The sequence below is a fragment of the Pinus tabuliformis genome, chromosome 8, assembly GCF_031772625.1.
Source record: "Pinus tabuliformis cultivar Carrire ecotype Pingquan chromosome 8, CPIR1, whole genome shotgun sequence".
Lineage (NCBI taxonomy): Eukaryota > Viridiplantae > Streptophyta > Pinopsida > Pinales > Pinaceae > Pinus > Pinus tabuliformis.
Window position 1 is genome coordinate 1658749241 of NC_142294.1, and position 20149 is coordinate 1658769389.

The window sequence follows — 20149 nt, forward strand, 5'->3', positions numbered from 1 at the left end:
GGTGGTGGGTTATCTCTGGGACTTCCCTACTAGGTGTAATGAGTTTTGGGGCAGTATTCTTGTTCATGTATTATGGCAACTTGAATGGTTCATGGTTGTGGGTCTCAAAAGGTTTTTATGTGCTCTAAAGTCTCAATTGTGGAGGGTGATTTATGTCTTCAAAGCGGTGAATTAACAAAGTATAGTGGTTGGTGTGAGGCTTCAAGTGAAAGAAAGTTATTCCTTTTTTCCTCTCAATTTGCATTTCATGTGGAACCTTGGCCCTCCTGGTGCAATGTTTGAGTTGAATATATATGTTCTTTTTGTGTTGGAAGTGTCTGGCCTATAGCCCTGGTTTTCATCTTTTCCCTGGGTATTTTTTCTAATTTGTTAACGTAAAAAAATTTATCCTTGTCTATGGTTTGACAGGGTACATATGTTTGGGCTTAGTTTTTAGTGGCAGTTGTTATTTGGCAACAGTGGTCGATATGCTCTGCCTCCCTCTAGCTGTAATAATGATTATGATGTACTCTAATTTCCTAAACTAATAGAAATATTTTAATTTAAAAAAAAAAGGCTCTTAGTATATTAGTTGAGGCTATCAACTACCCCCTAGAAAACAATAAAAAATATTCAATATTGAGACCATAGGAAAAGATTCGATTAGTAGAGTGGAAATAAATCTCCAGGGATTGACTCTCTCAAGAGTCATGAAGCTAGTATGTAGAAACTAGATGATGCAAATGATAGAAGAAGAGTTCATTTTTTGGTAGGTGACAAGAAATAGTTTTCTCTTGTTTTTTAATGGAGCCTCAAAATGAAATCCTAGGTGGCAGGTGTCGGGGGGGATTTGTTTTATCCTGGTGGACACAAGGAGTATAGGTATGAATGGAATCGTTTCCACCTAACTAACAATAAGTCAGAAGTTTATGCCTTGTTTCATGGCTTAAAGATTGCTCAAAATAAAGGAATTGCACATATCGTTGTAATTGGGGATTCGCAGAGTATTATAAGGGATTTGGTCATGGATCGCAATCCCAAGGATGTGAAATTGGTTGTTGTTCTATCCTAAATTTGTAAATTGATGACAAAATTTCAATAAATTTCATTATTTCATGTTCTAAGAATATTTAATAAATAGGTTGATAACTTGGACAACTAAGCATGAAAAAGGTGGGTGGGGTCTTTATGTTTGAAATCTTACCTCAGCATTCAATATTTCTAACTACAAATCTCATGGAAAGTCGAACTCAGCACATGGACTAGAACAGGGGAAAAATCAAGATTGATTTTGTTAATTAACATGTGCATGTATTTCAAATGTTTTTTGTTCTTAGGTGTGTTTTGGAAAAAAAATTGCATATAGATATAGAATTTTGGTATCGACTAAAACAAGAGTTGAGGTTATATGGTTTCATTATTCATGGAGAAGCTTACAATTCCCATCCTTCATCCTCATTCCAGCCTCTTTATAATCTCACACTCTCTTTTATTAATACAAATACACTACTTCAATGTAAAAAAAACAAATAAGTCTCAATCATCATCACAATAGGTGCCTTACAGATTGTGGATCACAAGTATTTGATCAATGAATGAAATTTGTGAGTCACAATATCCTGTCCATGCTAATGTGCAACTTTATATCCTCCACCAATAAATAGGTTCCATGTGTCACCTTTGGCATGACTAAAAATGTTTAATTCAAGATCTCATGCTCTACTCCCTTTTATTGATCCTATAGATTCCCCTCCTTTTAACCCTTAGATGTCTTAACTCTCTAATGCACAGATCCCCAAATTCATTTCCCCACCAATGATATTAGGATCAACAGGGGGTCAACATCTATGTGGGTTCAAAGGACCCCTTTTTCATGACATGTAGATTTGAAATTCATATAAATGGGAGAGTGGTGTGTTCCTTACTCCTCTAGCCTATGAAATATTTTAATATTATGTGTGTGTTATCCTGAGGTTCGACCCTAATTTTCAATCTAAGAATTGTATGAAAATCCAAATCATCATAAGTTATAAAGGTCCCCTCAAAGATGCACCTTTATAAACCACACCAATAGGACATTTCCATGTGTCCTTTGTGAGAATGATTAATAACTTTAAAACTCCAAAGGTAATGTCTTAGTCATGCTTTGACCAATTTCTCTAATGAGTTATTAAATCTAACAAAATTCATTTGAGCCTCCTAAATCCATTTGACATGGAGTAATGGAGCCTCACTAAAATAGAAGGTCAGGACATTAAAATAGCACATGGGAAAAAGAAAAAAATGAGCTCTACCCCCTTTCATTATGGCCATCACCCTGGTTCCTAGTGTCCTGTTGTAGCTCAGTCTGGCACAACTAAATTGTCAAATATTTTCAAGCAAATTCCTTTGAGGAATTAAAATTTAAAAGTTTTTTTAGGCTCATTTCATGAAAAATTTCTTTTTGAGCATTTGAAACATCACTTCAATCCTATTTTATTTTAATGTTATAAAAATTGTTGGGTCTCAACCCAGTTTCCAAGTCATATTTTTCAAGTTATAGGCCCAGCATTAAACTCCGCTAATCAAAATCCATTCTTCACCAAACTAGTGTTCATATAAGGCAATGGGAGGGGAAGCCAACAAGAGTCTAGATTGGTGCATAACGCATACACAAGGGTTGTCAAAGGTGATGCATATATAATGCCAAAGAATGTTACAGTTTAGAGATATGGGATATATCCCATAGCCATTAAACAACAACGGGAATAAATAACTTTATCATGCGGAAAAATTTACAGAAATGAATGCTAATTGAATGAACCTTATAGATTATAGTTCCTAGGGTGGCATGTTATTGCAGATAATGAGAATGAAGATATCAAGGCTATCGAAAGGAACTTCTACCAGCAAGAAAAATTCAATGGCAATTATATTGATATGATATAAACGTGTATAAAATTTGTGTGCATACTATACAATATATTTAACTTGTTAGAAAAAATACAAATATATATATATATATATATATATATATATATATATATGTCTTGGCATGTGGCCAGCTCCAGTGTAAAGCCAAGGGAAATCAGTGTTGGAATTATGACTAATGTGTTGTCCTTGATGGAAATCTACTTGATAAATATGTCAACATGATGGTAGTAGGATGTGAATACAAGCTATTACATATGTGACAGAGAGATTAGACAAAGGAATATTAGTTCAGAGAAAGAGGAATGATAAAGGTAAAGTGTAGTAAAATGTACGCAAGTCCTGTGAACAAAGGTTCCGTACATATGCGGGTATGGTGAAGAAAAGTTTTTCGCACCATGGTATTCTAAATACCATGGGTATTTACCATGGTATTGGCCCATAGTAATGAGCGCGACAATGGATATTTTATCTTTTCAAATAATACCATCGTAATTACTAAGGGATTGGCCTAAGGTATTGGCTAAGACCCAAGCTATATAAGGAGATGGAGATCAAAGTGCTAGGTGTGCAAGTTATGGCTTATTGATGAATGGTTTGATATGAAACAGGTGTGCACCAAGGAGCATGAAGGAGGTTCATATTTAATAGATCTCAAAGCAGTGTAGTGACTAATAAACATGCTTGCTTGATCCTTTATGATTATGACTAATAATGATAAATTTGTGATGGTAATGATACTCTGACTTGAACATGTGACAATAAGGGTTGTGAAATATGATTTGTGGTCGTAGTGAAGGCATGATTTAGTAATTGTAGATATGTACACAGGTGTTCTTCAAAGAGGTCGCATACATCTACAAATCTAATTCAAGGGGGTCAGATATACATTATGCAAAATTTCAAAATCTGTATGCAAATGTCAAGTATTAAAAGCACGTACATACGCGGGTGTTCTTTATAAGATTCGTGTACAGTTGATAGGTTTTTAAAGCATGAACTTTTAATGATGGTTGATCAATTCAGTTATGTTTGTTGTTGTTTTTCAATGGTGTCTCTCTCATAATGATCTATGTTTGATAGTACTAGTTGGGTTCAATTGATTGTGGAATTAAATCTTAACTAAGTGACGATGTTTTTGTATAATGATTTGTGATCTGTGATGAGTTTAGTATGTGATACAATGATTGTTTCAATGTGACAATGATTCAGATTCAGGTATCGGTATTTTTTAGATCTATACGTAGGTATTCTTCAAGAGAAGTGCGTACATATGCAACTATGATTAATAACAGTAGTGTATACAATCTAATATATTCTTGATCAGGGTTTGCAATGGCAGTAGTTGATTTTTGTGGTGGGTAATAGTGTTTGGCTTGGTATATTGATGATTGGATATGCATTGGCATGATCTGTTATGATCTAGTTTGATCTAGTTGCATTGGTTACATCAGTTGATTTGATGATTCAGTTGGTTCAATATTTGAGTAATTGATTTCAGAATAGTTGAAAGTGGGTCTAGTTTGAAACATTCTGAAAAGTGATCCATAAATATTTGAGGATAGAATTCTTTAGAAAGGGGGTTGTAGATCACTTCTAGTAGGAGCTAGAAAACGAGAGAAGGTTGTAGCCTTCCGAGAGTAGGATCTTGCATACTAGTTAAAGTCTGCACTAGTACAATATTGTAAGAATATCATTTTTAATAAAATAAGATAGAAATTTTTAGCACTCCTCAGTGTCCCAAGCTTGAGAAAGGAAGCTAAGGAGGTAACCAAAAACCAATCTTTAGACTTGGCAGCTAGCCCTACCAAATTAGAGAGGGCTCTCTCAAGGATCTCATAGCCAATGAAGTGACTAGAGAGGGAATTCAGATGTTAGTCTAGATATTAAGCTCAATGGTGTTTGATTTTATGGTTTGTTGGATGAGGCTCATAGATCTAGGACTAGGCTAAGGTTTCTAATGATCAATTGTAGAGCTATAATGGGGAAATATAGGCACGATCAGTGACAGAAATAGGTTGTCGAGGTGGTGCAGAGATGAAAAGGTAAAGGGTCAGAATGAGCATGTAACCATGAATTCATTCATCAAGAGTAACGAACACTTACATGAAGATATCATCAAAATAGAGCATATAACTTATGAATTATGTTTAAAACTCATGAGATGATCACAAGAAAGCATAGAGATGGTAAGAAAAGGAAACATCAGAGAAAACATTGTCACAAAAACATACCACAATAATCTCAATATAATAACTACAACTGCCTGTTATATTAGTGCAAAATGTACACTAGCTCCAAGCTATGATTCACAAACATCCAACCCACAATACTTAGAAATCTGAAGTATTTATACAATTATTTACAAAATAAATATCTTGAAACAGAATTCAATATTTGTTACAAAAAATATAAAAATAGATCAATACTACTAATAATATCAGTAGACTGAGTTTTGGTGTTGTTCTGGGCATTCTGTTAGTAACTGAGGCCTCGAATAGACATTGTTTTTAGTCCTGCTCGTTGATCAACTATGTTGTTGTCCCTATTTTTCTACATTCTGTTTGAGCAGAGGTGAAATGGGAATGCGTCGAAAATATCCTTGTTTTCCTCTGAGAGGAGGCGAAATGGATGATTTGGAACTTTGTGAATGGAGGCCATGATTGTTCAGTTGGGAAAATATGGGAAATTATATGAAAAACAACGAGAAATCATGACCGGAAGCGTAAAGAATGAACTGATTTTGACCATCCGGGGAAGGGTAATGGAAGGATTATTAACCGTTTGTCTAGGCCACCGTATTATCGCAATCGCAATAGGCAGAGGGACCTTTACCATGTTCCATAGTGTTTTCCTGATGAGCTGGACTTGAAACTTTATCAAGCACAACTTATAAAATATCGCATCAGATGACTTTATAGCAATCAACAAGGAGGAATTTATCACAATCGCATCGAGAGAAGACTGTGGATTATATGGGGAATTGAATGGGGTAGACACAATATTTTATAGACTTTGTTTTCATTTCATGTCTGGGAGGGGGTCCTGGTCACAATTGTAATACGAAGAGGCTCAACGGAGTTCACTTAACACATGGGAAATGTGATTGTGATCGCAATAGGCGAAGGGACCAGTGGTAATGGGGCGAAATGATGATAGGAGTTGTGATATGTGATATAACAATTATAAAAGGGAAGGGGAGAAAATGTAATTCTTGTATAACTTTGTGAATTTTGATTGTGCAATCACAATGCAAAGGGGCAATATGGCAGGGAAAAGGGTTGATTCTTATTTTGATTTACGATAACACGTGGCATATGGGTCCCAGACCCATGGGAAATAATGGAGGTATTCATGCTTGGGACTTTATATATATATATATATGTGTGTGTGTGTGTGTGTGTGTGTGATGTGATATATTAAAAAGGGACTTCAAAAATGGATTTTGATATATATAAAAAAAAAATGGAAACACGGCTAGAGTTGGACTATTATCGAAGAATGAGAATGTGGTTAGAGGGATATACAAAGGGATTTTGGGATAAGGATAGAGTTAAAAATGAGTTATTTCCAAGGGAAAAATGGGGTTTGGCTAGGATTTAAGGATTTTCAAAAGAAAAAAGGGATTTTGATGCAATGAGGGGATTTATGAGGGAAGGTTGAGGGAGGTATATGAAATATGAATGAGGATGTTGAAACAAGTTGAAATCTCCTTGAGCATTTTTTCCCTAATTACTACTCCCAAGATGATGAACTAGGTGATGTCATGAATCTTTTGACCATTTTAATGACTTGACCTTAATAAGGACACCTAATGGATCTATGAACTGATGATTTGGACTTTAAACATTGCAATATGACTTACTATGAGATGATGATTGAGATGGTGATCAAGACATTTTATTGATGACTTATCACAAGGATTGGTGGCATGACCAAGATGGAATTTTGACCATGAAATGAAGGAAGTAGTAGCATACCTAAACATACTAACCAATGACTAAATTTTTATTTGAAAATTTATTGAAACTATAAAAATTTAACTTGGGATCCTAACAAAAATCTTTGAAAGAGTACATTTGATCATTGGTGACTGGAAGGACTGCCAGATACTAACATTGGCTCCAACTAGGGATGGAAACTCCTTTAGGAGGTGTCAAGAACACTGTAGACTAGGTAACCTCATCCAATGGGCGATGGATTCAAAAAATTAAACAGCCTCAAAACATGACACTAAAATGACTAACTGACAAAACATAGCACAAACTAAAACTGACTTAACATAACTCAAAAACTGACATTACTTACACATGGCAGCAGGCCATCAAGATCTTAGGGCCTTCACCTCAGGATTCAAATCCTGATGATAACCACCACCTACTGAAGATATATATACAATCATGTGAAATAATCCCTCCAGTGTAACCAATCCAGCAAATGGCTACTTACTTGAATCATGCTCACACTTTCCTTGAGCAGAAAAAAAAAAAAAAAAAACAAAAGATAGGCAACTCAAAGTGTCCACTAAACATGTACTCATGATCCATAAATACAAGAAAATTCATCTTCCCTGATGGATGCAAAAAATTGTCAAACGGGTATTCAATAAGCTTCTCTTCTTCAGCAGACTCTTCATATTCTGAACCTGGAGGAAGATTTTCATCGGAAAGAGGCTCTAAAACAAACTCTTCTTTATCACTGCGCTTCTTCATACTCTGATTTTAATGTTTGATGATTATTTTCTGCCATAATTACACCGTCTGAAACCTCTGCACATGTCAATTCAAAATTATGATTTGCACAAATCTTCCCTTGAAATAGTGCTTCAGAAAATGGATGAGATGGGGAGAAATATGAGTGGTGAATGTCTAGAGATCCTTGTTCATGCATTTCATCAAAAACCTCATCTTGGTCTTCACAAACATGATCTTGAAATAAAAACCCAAAAAAAGAACAATCTAAAAAAACAATTGAATGACTATCTTCATACCTCTCATCTAAGAGATAAGGTTTTGGGTGCTCATGGAAAACTTTAAATGCAGCAACCACTTCAAGTATATTTGGTTCCTCATATGCTTCAACGGCCGGAAGAATATCAATTTCACTGTCACAAGAATCAAGGAAAAAAATTGTGTTCATTATTTCCTTGCAAAAGTAGATGATCATTTCCATAAGATGGTTCATTTATTAAGTTTCATGTACATGCAATTTCAGAATTCTCACTCCGACGAATTTCTTCCTGACTGTTAGGATGAAAATATGTTTCATCTTCAAGCAAAGAAGGAGTTGATGTGTGGTGTGAATGACCCCTTTGTATCAAAGCATCTAATATTTGTTATTTTCTGTTGGGAAGAAAATTCATAAAGGGTCTGTATGATCTCATAATCCATACACTCTTCATCACCAAAAGCCTCTTCAAGGTATTGAATGAAATCTTCAAGTGATTCACAACAATCTTCGAACAATAAAAATGAATCATGATATTTTCCATAAAACTCAAGGAATGTTGTGCAGAAATATTTATGAGAGAATAAGCTATATGGCTTTAACCCTTCATACCATAATCTTGCTTTCCCTTCCAGGGTAGCCATAAACATTTTCATCAAACAATCCTCATGAAAACTAATCCCAAGCTTATGTATATGCCAATGAAATTTTATTAGATGCCGAATAGCCTCATCCTCATTTCCATCTATGAATTTGGGCAGATTAGTTTGCAAATCTATGCAAGGAATTCGATTTGGAAAACCATGAATGTGAGCGTGATTCATAGGATCATACCTTCTAGCAATTCAATCCATCTTGATAACAATAGGTGAAATAAATCATCCTTTAGGTTATTGATACTTCTGCTAGTGGACTCACCAATAAAACCCTGATTTTTGGATCCTGATGCCAGTGGAGGCTTTGAATCAGGTTGGAGTTGCCAGGTGAATGATTTCAGCCTTCCTATGTCTGACCGTTGTCCACCATCAAAAAATCAGGTCTAAGCTTTAATGATATTTCTGGGGAATATTTTACACTTCATCCCCAATATGGTCGCCAAAAATGCTAACACTCCTTAGTGTCCCAAGGCTGAGAAAGGAAACCAAGGAGGTAACCAAAAACCAATCTTTAGACTTGGCAACTAGGCTCCCTACCAAATCAGAGAGGGCTCTCTCAAGGATCTCACAACCAGTGAAGTGACTAGAGAGGGAATTTAGATGTTAGGTTAGATATTAAGCTCGATGGTGTTCGGTTTTATGGTTTTATGGTTTTTTGGATGAGGCTCATAGATTTAGGACTATGCTAAGGTTTCTAATGATCAATTGCAGAGATATAATGGGGCAAGATAGGCATGATCAGTGACAGAAATAGGTTTTCGGGGTGGTGTAGAGATGAAAAGGTAAAGGTTCAGAATGAGCATGTAACCATAAATTCATTCATCAAGAGGAAAGAACACTTGCATGAAGATCTCATCAAAACAGAGCATTTAACTTACGAATTTTGTTTAAAACTCATGAGATTATCACAAGAAAGCATAGAGATGGTAAGAAAAGGAAACATCAGAGAAAATATTATCACATAAACATACCACAAGAATACCAATATAATAATTGCAACTTCTTGTTATATTACTACAAAATGTACACTAGCTCTAAGCTATGATTCACAAACATCCAATCCACAATATTTCGAAATCTGAAGTATTTATACAATTATTTACAAAATAAATATCTTGAAACGGAATTCAAGATTTGTTACAAAAATTATAAAAATAGATCAATACTACTAATAATATGAGTCAACTAATTTTTGGTGTTGTTTTGGGCATTCTGGTAGTAACTGAGGCCTTGAATAAACATTGTTGTTAGTCCTGCTAGCTGATCAACTGTGTTGTTGTCCCTATTTTTTTTTATTCTCTTTAAACTGAGGTGGATGGGAATGCATCAAAAATATCCTCGTTTTCCTCTGAGCAGAGGTGGAATGGATGATTTGGTGCTCTGCGAATGGAGGTTGGAATCATTCAGTTGGGAAAATATGGGAAATTATATGAAAAACAAAGAGATATCATGACCGGGATCGTAAAGAATCAACTAATTTTGACCATTCGAGGAAGGGTAACAGGAGGATTATTAACTGTTGATTTGGGCCATCATATTATCACAATCGCAACAGGGAGAGGGACCTATACCATGTTCCATAGTATTTTGCCGACAAGATGGACCCGAAACTTTATCAAGCACAACTTATAAAATATTGCATCCGCTGACTTTATTGCAATCGGCAGGGAGGACTTTATTGTAATCGCATTGGGATGGGATTGTGGATTATATGGGTCATTTAATGGAGCGGATGCGACATTTTATAGACTACTTTTTTATCCATTTCGCGTCTGGGAGTGGGTCCCGGCCGCAATCGTAATACGAAGAGGCTCAGTGGAGTTCACTTGACATATGGGAAATGTGATTGCAATCGCAATAGGTGGAGGGACTAGTGGTAATGGGGGGTAATGACAGTAGGTGGTTTTCTCCCACATTGGGTTTCCACAAAAAATATGGTGTTCATGTGTGTTTATGTGTTTCTTATGTGTTGATGATCTATCTGCTCTTTACTGCTCATAGTTTCTGCTTAATACATGTTTAATGAAGTAATGATGCAATTTTTAAAGATTAACAGATGATGAATCATATGTAAATCTAGTTTACTGGATATACACAGTTTGTTTCCATCATAGTCACTTGCATACATAGGTTCACTGAATAATATAGTCACGTATAGAAATTGAAATAAGAAAAGTAAAGTTGAAGTAAGTTTTAAAATACTGATTCACCCCCCCCCCCCAACTATTTTTCTTAACAATTGGTTTCAAAGCAAGTCCTTCATAAGAATCTTGATCACTTGAAGTAAGATTCATCAAGATGAGCAATGAAAAGGGAGTAGCATCTATCATACCACCATTTCTTAATGTATCAAACTTGGTTTTCTAGAAAGTTGGAAAAAGAGCTTACCTGCAGTCAAGTGGAGATGATGTTTGGGGAATCGTTGACGGAGGCTATCAGTATCCATCCTCCATTCCCACAAATGAAGCAAAAAAAAAAATATGAGACCAATGTAAAGGTTTTCAACACTCTATTGGGAATCTTGGAAAAAATAGAATTTGTAAATGTCATGCAGTTGAATACTGCAAAGGATATATGGGACAAGATCATACAAAGTTATGAAAGTGACACTAAGGTAAAAAGTGTTAAATTTCAAACATTTAGAATTCAATATGAAACTCTCAGAATGCGGAGTGATGAAAGTGTTGTAAGTTTCTTTCTTAGGATAGATGAGATCGTTAATTCAATGAGAAATCTAGGAGATGAAGTAAAAGAATCAATGCTTGTGGAGAAAATCCTAAGATCTCTAACTCCAAAATTTGATTCAAAAGTCTCTGTCATTGAATAAATGTAGGATTTAAAGAATCTCACTATTGAACAGCTTCATGGGATCTTCACAGCCTATGAAATGAGAAAACAGGGTTCATCAAGCATCAGAGAGGAAACATTCCAAGCAACTTATAAAGGAAAAGAAAATTAGGATCTCAAGGAATCAGGATATGTATCTGATGAAGAAGAGGTTAACTTCGTAAAGAAACTCCTAGTAGGAACTGGCAGATTTAGAGGTAAGCTTCCCTTCAAATGTTTTTCTTGTGGAAGAGTTGGGCATTATGTTGCTAAATTCCCTTATAAATACAACCATGAGAAAGGGAAGAATTCTACAAAAATGAATGTTAAAGGAAGATTTGAAAACAAGACAAGTTTCTATACACAAGAAGATAGTGATGGTCCTTCAAATGATGAAGAAGGTGAGTCTGATCAAGAATGTCAATTACCTATGGAATTTACAGATAAATGTATTAATGAGTCCGATGATATCTTTATGGATTCCCTATAAGAAAAACATAATCTCATTGAAGAAATAACTTAGCTTAAAATTCTTCTAGAAGAAGGTAAATTAGCATAAGAAACACTGAAGAAACAAATCCTAGAAAGGGAGAGGCATAATGAAAATTTAGCACTAGAAATGGTAAGTCTAAGAAAGGAACTTGAGAAAAAAAAGGTCTAAACCTTAGATTTGCTAAAGGATCTAAGACCCTAGAAGAAATCATCAAAGTACAATGTTTTCCTCTAATAAAACAGGTCTTGGATACAATGGAGAATCATCAAAGACTGTAAAATCTTCTGAAACGGGTATAGGAAGATATCACAATGCAGTAAAGGGAAGCAGTTAAAAAAATTCCAACTCTCAACAAAGCAATAAGGGATCAAATGTCTCTTAGGTAAATCATCCTTACAACAATCGAAAGATAAACTACACAAAAAGGTACTATACTCCTAGGAACTTCTACTTCAATGGTCACTGCTTCACTTGTCACAATTTCGGTCATAAGGTTACTCAGTGTGTCACTTATAAAACTACCGTGACTAGAGAAGCAAGAAAATAAAAGAATGAGATTGGGTTAAATAAATACTCGTACAATACCTTCTGTTGTGTTGTACAACAACCCCCATTTCATAAATTTTTACTTAAAAATTCATAATATGAAATGGGTCCCTTTTAAACTTAGACGTGTGAATAAATTGGTATTAACCCATTATTAGAAAAACCCTCATCAAAAGGTTCAATGAAAATGATATATTTTAAAATAAACCTTTTTTGAATAGAAATAAAGTAGATCTTTTAAATAATTATAAAGTTCTTTGTTATTACGATAAAGCGATCGCATATCGCAATGATAAGGCAAACATACGTAAAGACCCATTCACTCACTCCGATCCGAAAAGGAAATCGCTATCAGATATCGGGAAAAGGCAAATCACATAGCATAAAGAAAGAGCCTCCCTCATTTCTCCGATGTGATAAAGTGTATCGCCATCGGCAATCAGCCGTAACAACCCAACACATGATAAATGGCACATTCAAATGCTCCGATGTGATAAAGCGTATCGCCATTGACGATCGGCGATGTTTCAATGGCATAAGTAATATGACCCGAACCCATCCCCAATTGCGATGCATTAAATCAAGGTGCATGTTTCAAAAAACATATTTAAAAGGCTTGCATGCATTGTTATCACCTTTCGGTGATCGGAAGATATTTTGGACAAATATATAAGCCTTTCCATTCACGATGCTAATTGTCGATTGCGATTTACTTCTGATTATCCATCAAAAGATCTAAGCCATGCTTGAATGAATCATTCGTCGTATAAACGACGTAATGGGAATTTAAAAACTCCTTATCATGATTGACAGGTTAAACGGCTAATCAATGAAGCAGTTATGGGGAGATTTTCCTTTTGTTTATATCTGCGGAAATTTCACTATAATCCATTATTATCCACTGATTGACATAATTATTTCATATCGGTCCATATGAGCTATTCTCTGTATCACGTTGGTCTCATTGCTTGTGCAGAATTCCGCTGAAATAACGAATTTGAAACAAATGGGGAAGAGATCAAAGAAATCCGCAGCAGCGGCTCCTACAACAATAATGCAACCAGCCAACGATCCAGGACCAAGAAAAAAAGGGTTAATCTCAGACACTACGTGCCTCGGCCTTAGAAATACTAGTTGGCAAAGCATCTACAATTTAATTGAAGCAGAGGAGCTTGAGGAAGTATCAGAAGAAGCTACGGCCGGTTCAACCAGCAAATCAGAAGCATCCCTCAAAGATTTAGTTGATTCATATTTGCACAGAATAGCAGCACATGATAAAAAATTTCCATACACTGACGTAGTGAGATGAGTGGTAGAAGAAATTCCAATTTCAAACATAAAATTTTGCACAGTTGACGAGAGGATTTTCGGCTCATTTCAGCCTGATGACTTAAGGAATATGTATCACTTACCTGAACCTGAAAAGAAATACAACAAACCTTCCTTGAGAAGTTCGCAGCTGAGAACGAGACAAAATCAGCCCCAATTAAGCAGTGGAGATAGAATCCCGAAAAACACAAACGTGAATCATCAGGTAAGTCCTTTGTGCAATCATTGTCTTCTCCTTACTGTTATGTCGGGGCAATGATGTGTAGAATTTGGGGAATGCATGACTCTGTAAAGTTCACTATTGAAATGGTTCCTTTAATGGAAGCAACGGTCAATAGTTATGTGATGGATTGGGCAAACATATTGTCCGACAAATTAACCACTGCAATTCTGGAATTTAGATCAAATTCACGCAAAACCACCAAGACCATCCCTCCTTTTTATTACAGTGCTTATATTATACATATTATTTTCTTTAATTCCGAATATCTGGTAATCGGATGGAGATGGACTCCCCAAGACCCTAAGCCAATCCATATCTATCATCAGATGTTATGGAAGGCTCACTATAAAGACCATTTGTACCAAATCTGTAATGGTTTCATGTTGCCTATATACTATGCTATTTTTGATAAGCCTACCCCAAGGATTTCCGAGGAAGCAGCCTGGATCGACTTGATTGCTGTAGGAAATTGGTTCAGAGAAGACAAGTTCACATATATAAGGCTTTATGGTAGCCTTACAATACCTCATGTCCTTCCTATGTATGTACCCGATAAGTTGTTAGCTCGGGAATTGGCATACCAGATAACAACAGCAGGAACATCCAAAACTCTTAGAACTTCTAAAAAGCAGGTATGGCCTACATTTCCTTTGAGATGCGGTGTTTACACTCTCCATGATTACAAACATGCAGAAAAGGAGGCAGAAAAGATAAACATGCTCAATCTTGCAACCATTCCCAACACGCAATATGATCCCAGGAAAGTTGCTTATAATGTGCTTGAACAAGCCAAACTTACAAAGTTTGATCATGAAAAAGATGAGTTTGGTGACCTATTTTCCTCAGCATAATCATTATTTTAGGTAAAAGCATTGGCCAAGATGAGATATAAATATGAAGGGCTGTAGTATTCAATAGGCTCAGAGAACAAAGATTGCAAACTCTGCCTCTGGACTTATTAGCTACCACCCCAGCAATCCAGTCAAGCGAGCCTGAACAACAAATTGTTTACAAACCTCCTGCTATAGAGAAGATTCCCAAAAAAGGAAAAGAACCAGAATAGGAGAAAGAATAGGACAAAGGTAGTGAACACATCGATATAGATACTCAAATTGATCCCAATCTCCTTAAAGAATGGAAACGATTCCATTATAAACAATCCTGAAAGTTCACAAGGTTTCAGCACACCTGAAGTAACATTTGGTCATGAGACAGCAACAAGTATGGTTCCAATTGAAGGAACCAGCAACCTACCCACCAGCAAAGATGTAGAAATAATTCCTAAGGATCCATCGGATCAAATTGTTTTGCAGATAGAAGACATACCACCATTAGATGTCTTTTACAATCCCAAACATAGGGTTGTAGTAAAACGACAAAGGAAAAGGAGAAGACTTAATCAATCTTCCCTTTTACCTGTACAAATAGAGATGGCTAATGTGGTATGGAAAGAAGAATTCAATCCTTCCGAAGACCTCACAAAACTTTCTTAGTATGCCGGAGCCTACTCGGCAACTACTATGGATAAAGCATCGGAAGTAAGCAATTTACTCAAGGAAAAAGACCAAACAATTGTTTCATTACAGTCACAGGTATCCGAGAGATAGCAAGGAATAGAATAATTAGAACATCAGTTAGCAGCACAGCAGCAGTTAAACAACCAATTAAATGAACAATTTCTCAAAGATAAGCAGAGGATTGACCAAAGCGCAGTGCAGAAACAAAAAGAATTATCTGCAGCATTGGCCAAGCTAAAGACAATGAATGAACAAATGAGTAAAATAAAAGATGAGCAAATCGCTCAACTATCACAACAAGTAGAAAAGTTCAAGAGTCTTCCTCAACTAGCAGATTTCAGGTCTGAAGCTCTCCAGATCAATAAAGCACTGGTTAAACAGCTAAATTTGCTATGTCATAATATTTCCCTTGTTGAGCCCCTATGTGAGATTACTTCATCAATGATTGACAAATCAGTCGACGCCAGGCAGGATTTGGAACAGGCCGATGAGACTTTAACCAACTTTCTTGCTTGGCAAGAAACCAGTGAAGGACAAGCCGCAAATCTGCCTAAAATTCTAGAGTCACACAAAGAGATTCTTTTCCTAGAATGGCAGTCACAATTGATGAAAGCAGAAAGGGAAACTTCAAGATGCAGATCAGCAACCAGTAATTTAATTGAGTTAATCAATGATACTCTTTATCTGTCTAACTTGATTTCACAGTGCACTCCAGGTAAATTACCGTCAGCTAAAGTATTGGAACAAACATGCAATCAAGAATTGGAGAAGAATGAAAGATTAATCGCCGGCATCAAGAGTTTAACTTGGGATACCTTTTGGTTCTTCCTAGTTAAACCATACAGTCAAAGGGTAGCACTCAAATGTTTAACCGATGCAATCTGTTACATGATTCCCGAAATTCATGATGCCACATATTCAGCCCAGCTACATTCTCGTCTGAGTAACCCTCCAGAATTGCAACCAATGCTTTCTATCTGCCATCTCAAGCCAAAAGGTAATCGGTCGGAATAGTGAACCATGCTACCGACTGCAAACAGCCCTATTTCGAGGAGATTCTCATGATTTGGTTATACCACCTAGTAGCATTTTTATTTCATAATTAGTTAGCTTAGATAATATTTATAGACCCTTTCATTGTTTTGGAAAGGGTCCTCAGTTTTTGTATAAACTCAAATGAGCAAGTCACACTATTGTGCTTCTGATATATTTTTTATGAAGGCTAGGCTAATATTCTGAATTTTAACGAAGAAAGCTTTGATGAGATATGCACTATTGCTTTGTTGTCGAAGTGTTTCTAAGTTAGAAGAAGGAATTTGAATGCGATTGATATTAGGAGTGATCCAAATAACATATGGTACTATTATCTATGCTTTTTTCTCCATTCTTTCATGTGAATCAGCATTTATTTAATCTTGCTATCATTGGATATATGTATGTGTTTTAACAGCAGTCCTTATACTTATCACTATTGAATGTTTAAGGAGTGTTATTCTTTCAATCATATTTATGTCAATGATATATGAAGAATAGTGTAATAACGTTTTAATGATTACCTTGTTCAACTACTTGAACAAAGTAATTCTCATATGAATAAATGTCTTTGTTTACCAATAGAGTCATCTATATGCCTGTTTGTAGATAAAGATCATCAAAAGTTACACTAAAGCAGAAATTTCCTAGTATAGATTAGTTGTTTATAATTTTACTTTTAAGATTAAATCATCCATCCATTATCATTAGATATTAAAAATCAACCACTTATCCATCCCATCTACAAACATTTGGGAAACTAGTCCCATTATTTCCAGTCGGAGCCACCACACCAAACGGAAAAGGAGATGCCTTTAAGGTTCGAACCGAGTGGCTTTCCCCGATGTTGTTGCAGCGATTTTCGAGGCATCAACACATTCTCACCTCTTCAAGATGAAATTTTACAATAAATTTTGGCATAGAGAGACTGAATGCAGAAGCAAAATGACACCAACTATTTAGAATGAACAAAAGGCAACAACATCCAAGGTATGGAAAAGGAAAACCGTAGAATCTAAAAGTTGTGGTTTAGCTTTATGGTACATTGATAGCAGGTGCTCAAAGCATATGACAGGTGATAAAGATAATTTTATGTCCTTTAATGAAATAAATAAAGAAATAATGTAACCTTTGGAAATAATTCACATGTTGCCATCAAAGGAAAAGGAATTATTTTTCTAAAGGATAAGGTTAAAACTGGAAATGTTTTGTTTGTTGATGGATTAAAACATAACTTTTTGAGTGTTAGTCAAATGTGTGACCAAGGTCATGATGTTGTTTCAGATCAAATAATTTTGTAGTACGAAATCTTGATACAGTTAAGATCATAATAAAGGGAACAAGAACTCTAGGTCATGTCTATGTCTTGGAAGGCGGTCTAGAGCATTGTTACTTTGGAAAATCAAACAAAAGTTGGCTTTGGCACAAAATATTGGGACATATAAGCTTCACTCAATTACACAAGTCAAGCAAAATGGGAGCAGTTCGTGACTTTCCTAACATCTCTTTATCAGAAAGTGCCATATGCAAATCATGTCAATTCGGTAAGCAAACCAGGGTTCAGTTTAATGCCAAAGAAGGTACTTCAAGAAAGACACTTGAACTTATTCATATTGAGTTGTCTTCTCCTATGAGAAAGAATTATCCTCGAGGTGAACAACACTTCATATTATTCATTGATGATTTTACTATAGTGTGTTGGATTGGCTTATTGAAACATAAAGATGAATCATTTGATAAATTTAAAGTCTTCAAATCTATAGTAGGGAATGAGTTAGATTTTAAAATTAAATGTCTTAGATCTGATAGAGGAGGAGAGTTTATATTAGATGAATTTTTCAACTTTTATGAACATCATGGAATCAAGAGGCAATTTTCTATAGCCAAAACTCAACAAAATGGAGTGGCAGAAAGAATGAGCAGAACAATCCAACAAATGGCACATGCCTACTTGATGGGTTTGAAGAACCTCATATCTTCTGGGGGGAAGCAACACATATAGCCGTGAATATCATCAATAAAGCTAATATTTGAGTAAATAGTTATAAAACCCCTCATGAACTATGGTTTGGTAAGCCTCCAACCATCAAATATTTTCGAGTTTTTGGAAGAAAATGTTACATAAAGAAGAATGATGATAAGCTTGGAAAGTTTGAATCTAGAGAAGATGAAGGAATTCTACTTGGATACTCCTCTAGAAGCAAAGTGTATAAATGCTACAATAAAAGGCTTCAAAATATTGTTGAATGAATTGATGTTGTGATTGATGAATCATCCACAGGTATCAAAAATGAAGCACCAGAAAATAAAGAACTTGTTCCTACGACAAACCAAAATGTTATAGAAGAGGAAATTAGTGAAGCATCAAAAGAAGGAATTGACAGTACATAATCATCAAAAAAGGCTCCTTCAAGGTATGTTCAAAAAAATCATCCATAATCTCAAATTCTAGGTGAAAAGGAAGTTGGAGTATAAACTAGAAAAATCTTGTTGGAACTTCTAGTTATCTAGCCTTACTATCCACAATTGAACCCAAAATGTAAATCAAGAAAGCAAAGATGAATGTTTGGTTAAGTCAATGGATGAAGAACTTGACCAAATAGAAAATAACCATACATGGGAATTAATACCAGGAATTCATGATAAAAATGTTATTTGGATAAAATGGGTATTCAAAAACAAACTAAATGAAAATGGAGAGGTAATTAAAAACAAAGAAAGACGTGTATGCAAAGGCTATGCTCAATAAGAAGGAATAGACTTTGAAGAAACAATTGCACTTGTAGTCAGACTTGAAGCCTTAGGAATTTTCTTTGCATTTTCAATCTTTCATAACTTTAAAGTATAGCAAATGGATGTTAAATATTAATTTCTAAATGGGGACCTAGAAGAAGAAGATTATATTGAACAGCCTGAAGGGTTCATTCTATGCAATGATAAAAATCTTGTTTGCAAACTTGAGAAGGAACTATATGGGCTAAAACAAGCTCCACGTGCATGGTATTATCGTCTTGACAGGTATCTTCAACAACAAGGATTCACGAAGGGATCTGCAAATAACAATCTTTATATAAATATGGATAAATACAAACTTTTGATAGTTGTTGTTTATGAAGATGACATCATATTTGGAAGCAATGAAGAATTTATGAGTCAAGGATTTGCTTCAATTATGCCAAAAGAATTTGAAATGTCCTTACTTGGTGAACTAACATAATTTCTTGTCTTCAAGTTTAGTACGCAAAGAATGGTATATTTCTCTCACAAACCAAGTACCTCAAGCATATTTTGAAGAAATATGGAATGGGAGACTGCAAGCATGTATGAACGCCAATTGTAATAGGATGTAATCTTAGTTCACATGATTGGTTCTCCCTCAATGAACCAACTAGAATATATATCTATGATCATGAGCTTTCTCTACCTTATAGGCACAAGGCCAGACATTATGCATGCATTTGGGATTGTTGTATGATTTCAAGCAAATCCTAAATAAAATCATCTCCATGAAGTCAATAGAATATTCAAATATTTACAAGGAACTCAAGATTTCAGTCTATGGCATCCCAAAGATGCATATTTTGCACTTCATGCTTACACAGATGCAAATTGGGCAAGTAATATTGATGATCGAAAAAATTACTAGTGGAGGAGAATTTTATTTGGGACCTCGCTCGTTATCATGGTTCGG